Raw genomic sequence first — 6,060 nt, forward strand, 5'->3', positions numbered from 1 at the left:
TTCAACTGGATTAAACTCAATGTGCAAATTGAGGTGAGACCCAGAATGAACAGTGTCGCATTTCCAAAGAGATTACAGTTTAGACAAAGATGAGCCATTTTTCTGTTCCATTATTATTATTAGTATTGTTATTATTATTACATCTCAGTGCATTTTTACCATTTCAAAAACCCTTATGCCGCATGTCCCCGCACCACTGCGCTGTGATTGGTTAGTTTTGTTGTTCAGATTTCACAACCCACACAGGAGGACAAACCATACAAGCGAGAGACTTCAACGCAAAGACATAAAGACATAGTGTACTTCCTAAGTCAGCTGATCACCCTGCTATCTCCCATCTGACAGTCGTAGGGACGCGCGTAAATCAGACACCGAAAGTTACACCACACGGCATTTTATGCTGCAACACGGGAGAAACACATGACTGGGAAAACCAGAATCCCCCTCCGTCCGTCTCTGGCTAAAAATATATGTGAGTGGTTTTAGTTGGGTTTGCCTGTGGCGGAGTTCCGTAAAGCCACTGAATCCCCTGATGAAGCTGTTTGCTGTCTGATTACCACTGACTCTATCACGCTCAGTCCAAACGGACGGTTTAAATTGTGACGTGCGTGGATGGTTTCCGGTCTGAGGTCAGTGTGTCACATGATTACTGCCTCTTTTGTGTTCTGGCTTTTTCATGTTCTTTCTTTTGGTAATACACAACTTTCGCTGCATTCCATTTCTGCTTCATTTCAACTGCAATGTCGCGGAAAATCACATCAAAATGATCCTGTTCCTGTTCTCCAGCAGACATTTTTTGAAACCCAATATCTCGTTCACAACATCTTCAAAATGCTCTGATGCTCCTTTTTCTCTGAGTCTCCTCCTGCTTTATTTTCGCTCCAGTTTGGGAGCATCCCAAAAGCACATCATCATAAACCCATGTCTGACGGTAAAAAAAAAAAAATCTAACTCACCTGCTCTGCCTCTCCCATCTCTGAGCTCCCCTGAGCGGTGACAACTGAAAGCGGGATGAGTCACGAAGCAGAAGCCTGAGAGATGGAGGAAAAACAAAGAAAAAGAAATCAGTCGGCCTCCCTCGGCTTGGGAAGTTGACACTCGTCTGCCGGCAGCCTGTTGACTTTCTAGTCTCTCTGCCTTTAATATTTCATTGAACTTTGTTTGACACAGCTTTTCCCTATGCACTGATGCCAATGTAAAAAAAATGCCTCTAACTAACTGCATTTCCCTCCAATATCATGTTCAAACTCAAGTGCAGGGGCCTGGCTGTTGGTAGTTTTTTTTTTATTATTTATTTATTTTTTTTAAATAAAAGTGACATTTCTAAAATTTCCACAAAGTACAATTGCAATTTGCAGGTGTTTCCACTGAATGGTGTGAAGAGCATAAACCATAATACCCATAAAACCTCGTCCAGCGAGACCTCACTTTGAGGAGGATGGAGGTACAAAACATTTGTGTGATATATCTGCATTTCCATGTTGTTTGCTGTCCAGGACTTTGAGTAGTACATTGACAAGCAACTCACTATTCTACCCAATAGAGCAAATAATACCAATATGATCATCTTACCAATATACTACATATGTAAATCTAGAATTTACACTGCGGCTCTTTCACTCTATCACCCACTATATGGTTTCCCCTTGTCGTGTTTCGGACCTTGACTCATCTACTGTTGTGCATTCACGCTGTTGAAATTCAGGATGGAAGCCAGGGAGCATGGAGGAATCATTTCCCTCTGGATACTCTTTAACTAAATACAAATCCATTTCTTTGCATTGCCATTCAAACGTGGAACGAGTACATTTTGCTGCACTAAACCACGCACCACCAAATTCAATTTGAAACCAGAATTTCCATCACATTTTCAAAACAACGACAAACCCCCCCCAACCTTGGACAAGGTTTCTGCGACTAATAGCCTGGAGTCAGTCACTGTGACAGATAATAAAGGGATAAATCAGCTGTGCGGCAAAGATGCTGATAGACAGACTGACAGCTGGAGACAGGAGGGAAACACACCGGGGGCAAGAAGACGGGAAGGTCTGGCGCTGCTGGGTTTTTTTTTGTCACAGCTAAAGAACAGGAACCATCCATACAATGATGGCAGGCAGCCGAGGTGCCTCCACCCTGAATTTTAATAAACACCCGCCTCTGAACGCGTGTTCCGCTGGAAAATTGGGGTGAAGAGTCTGCCAGTCACGCTGAAACCTCCGCTGTCACCCAGGTGTGACAGGAATGCAGATGAAGGAAAGTGGAGGGGGAGGAAAAAGCACCGGCAAAGAGTCGCCGACGACTTCTGCTGCGGTGAGACCAGCGTCGCCGGGTTATTTTTAAGGAGGGAGACAGCGGTCGATTATTCCGTCCGTTCAGTCGGCGCCGACGTGCCGTATCAGGATGAAGCAGAGCTCCGTCTGCCGAGACGCATTGACGAGCGACGGGTCCAACAATGGGTCGAGCGGCACTGTGGGATGATTTCCTGTCTGGTGTCAGCGTGTGATGGACGTGGAGAAAAACCCCCAGCCCCCCCCCCCCCCTTGTACCAAAACAACCACTGACAGAAATGAAGCAATCTCTTGTCTTTTGCATACATGTAGCATTCACCCAGGTGGGTGTCATATTCTGTCCACCTTACATAAGCGTAAGCTGGGGGTGTTTCACCACCTGCAGTCAGAGTGAATAGAAGCCAAGGCCTCTGTTTGCTGCAGGAGGTGCAGACCCTTAAAAAGTACAAATACCTTGTTACTTAACTTAAGCAGATGCTTGAAGTATCTGTACTTTAGTACAGAGTATTATTGAGTACTTTTTCTGACAATTGGATACCTTAGCAGGTCTTCTGTGGATCTGATGCAGCAGCTGATGGAGTCGACCTCAACTGTCCCTCTGATAAAGTTGCTTGCATCTGACTCCAAACACAGCGAAATGAACCGGCACCAAAAAAAAAAATCCAGCTTTGTCACAACATCTACAATACGCATCTCTGTATACAGATGTTTGCACATCTGGAATCATACATATGGTGGGCCAACATGCAGCAGTAATTGGAAGATTATCCCGGAAAGATCAGCGCAACAACAGCAAATGACCACAGGTCGTGGCGTGCCCATCATGGCTTATGCTCCGTCTCTCTGACAGGCTTATACGCTCCTGCATCACAATGGCTTGAAAGCCACGACATTATAAGTCGCTCAACCGCCATTACGGAGCAATTTTATCTGACGTGACGTGTTCTAAGTTGAAGGGGGTCACGAGATGCCGCAGAGGAGGAGACCTGCTGTGCCGCGCGGTATGGAAAGGCCTGCGCATTACGTAACACGGAAATAATCTGGAGCTGCAGCAAAGTGACTATTTTCTCTGAGGAAATGGAATATGTGGGCTTTTCATCATGGCGCCACCCTGCCTGCTGGCCGTGCTGCAGAGTTAATGCACAACAACACAAACACTGAACAGTCGGGCAAGTCCATTCAAGAGTTCAGAGGAGTTCCGATTCAGTTCACCTCTGTAAAGTTTATGCTGCATTCAGAAATGTCATCTAAAACTCCAATAAAACCGCCTCTCTTCTTCTGAGTTGTGTGTTTGCAACAATTGAGCAAAAATAATGAAATGGTTGCAAAAACACCCCTTCCCCTTCCGTGGTTCCATACCTATATCCACCAATCTGGATTTCTTCCAAACCTACTGCATGTACAATGTGTGGTGTTGGGTAATCAGAGAGCTTCCTTCCACTGCTGCTGGTCCCTCATTCATTCACTCACGGCTCAGTGCAAACAGGGGGTCGAGGGCGTCAGCGCTTTCTAAGACTGTCATTCGATTTGAATGAGTGACAATTGCGTGCCGGGAATCTGCTTTTCCTTCTAAACAGCCGAGCAGCCAAACAAGGCGGCATCAAATAATCTCCCTCACTTTTTTCCTCAGTTTGACAAAAAAAAAAACAAAAAAAAAAACACAGCAGTGTCAGTAAACATTTAACATGATCTAAGCATCTGGACATCTGGGCTCACGAGCACTCACACTCTCTCTCTCACACACACACACACACACACACACACACACACCAGTCTCACCACAGCTTTTCTTTGTCATTATGCAACGTTAAATCTGGAGCCTGCGCTGAAAAGCAGCCATTGTGTGGCTGCAGCCGCGGCAGAATAGTGGAAATCCCTGGATTGCTGAGAAAACCAATCACTCCACTGTCATAGAAGAGAATGGGGGGGGGGGGTTGGAAATGGAACAGAACAATAAAAATAAGTTGATTTGTGTTGCACCTTTATCTGTCGCTGGTTTCCTAGTTGTGTTGTTCAAGCTATCCACCTGTCATGCAACATTGTGGCTCGTTGGGTTGACAGCTAAAGAATTTCACACAAACTACCACTGAAAGGTTGAACTGATAACTAGTCCGTAGTTGTTTTCCATGATATTTTCCCAATGCGGATTAGACACTTGGTTAATCAAAATATTTTTTGGCTTGACAGTAACCAACGCACACACAAGATCCAATCATGGCTCTCGGAGCTGCTCGATAAATAGCTTTCAATTGCACACCAAGAGAAAAACAGGGAACTTTCTCAGCCTGTTAGCGGCGGTGAACTCAGCAGGATAAAACACCACGACCGGAGGCGGATCACAACCGAAGACACTGAAGCAGAACTCAAGGTCTGGGACAAAAAGAATCCTGGCGGGTTTTACCTGGAGACAGACGAGTGGCGCTACTCAGAGGCAGGCAGCATCGGCAAAGGAGAGAAACATGCAGGTGGGAAGCGCTGGAGAATCTTGCATGCAAGCAAAGAGCATTGTGGTAACTGTGTGAGCGTGAAGCAGGACTCGAGCTAACCAGCTGGATTGCTGGAGATGAGCTGCAGGTGAGTGCAGCCAGTCAGGTGAGCAGAGCGAGCAGGTGAGGTGGAGCGGTGGGAAATGACTGATGGGTGCCGGTGAGCAACTGGGAAAGAGTTTCAGAAACATAAACTGTGTTCCAGCTTCCATGACACCGTGCAATGAATTATGCCAGAATAAAGACTGGGGATTTTAAAAAGATGTAGCAGGCCAAATACAGCATCTTAATTTTTTTTTTTTTTTTTTAAATACCTGGATGATGAACTTTGTTTTATTTACGGTGCAAATAAAAACACTGTCCATTCCGAAATGCAGACCTTTCTTTTGTATCTCAAACTGTATGTGATACTTTAGACCAGCAGTTCTCAACCTGTGGGTCGCTGAGCTGTTTTGATTGGTTGGAGGCTTAGTGGGCAGTTTCCCTAAATAATATATTAAAATATTAATAAATGTTGGGCATTTATTTTGAAGGACACACAATTCAATTCAATAGTTTCAACAATTTATTTACGAGACATGATAGAAAGTGGGCTAGCGGTTTTATATTTGTGGAATAAACTTGGGTCGCATCTTCATTATAAGGAAAACAATGTGAGACTCCACCAGTTGAGAACCACAGTCTCAGACTGTCTTGCAACACCCAGTAATCCCCTGGGTGTTGCAAGCACACGCATCCACACACAGACACACAAGCGCACTCGGGGTGTCCATGATGCCACTCATCAGCATCAGAAATGTTCAATGCTGATCTCCGCTCAGTAGGTGCAGCAGATGTGTGACCTGCTTCGAACAGGGTCTGAATACAAATCTCAATCTCTGTCTGAGCGTGACAGACAAATGTGTCACATATCTCCCTCCGGTGGACGTAAATGGAACAACAGTATCCCGGGGATCACGAGATCAGTGGCACGGCCCAGCACCGGCCTGACAGCTGGAAGCAGGAGATACAATCAAGAATGGAGACTTATTTGCTTTTCAACGCATCTCCATAGAAAAACATCAGGGCTGATGTTTCATGTCACATCACATTGATTTCTTTGTTTCTTTTCTTAATAAATATTATTTACCTCTGTGGCTTTGTCCCCATACATAAAGCCTGAATAAAGCTGAACTCAATTACATGCATTATCATAAGAGTTCTGAGTACATTTAGGTAAAGGGTCATAATTATGATCGGAGCACGAGAACTGTAAACACAACCTTACACACAACAACACAAACACT

This window comes from Nelusetta ayraudi, unplaced genomic scaffold (assembly GCF_046127955.1).
Source record: "Nelusetta ayraudi isolate G7.1 ecotype Tasmania unplaced genomic scaffold, CSIRO-AGI_Nayr_v1 ptg000021l, whole genome shotgun sequence".
Classification (NCBI taxonomy): domain Eukaryota; kingdom Metazoa; phylum Chordata; class Actinopteri; order Tetraodontiformes; family Monacanthidae; genus Nelusetta; species Nelusetta ayraudi.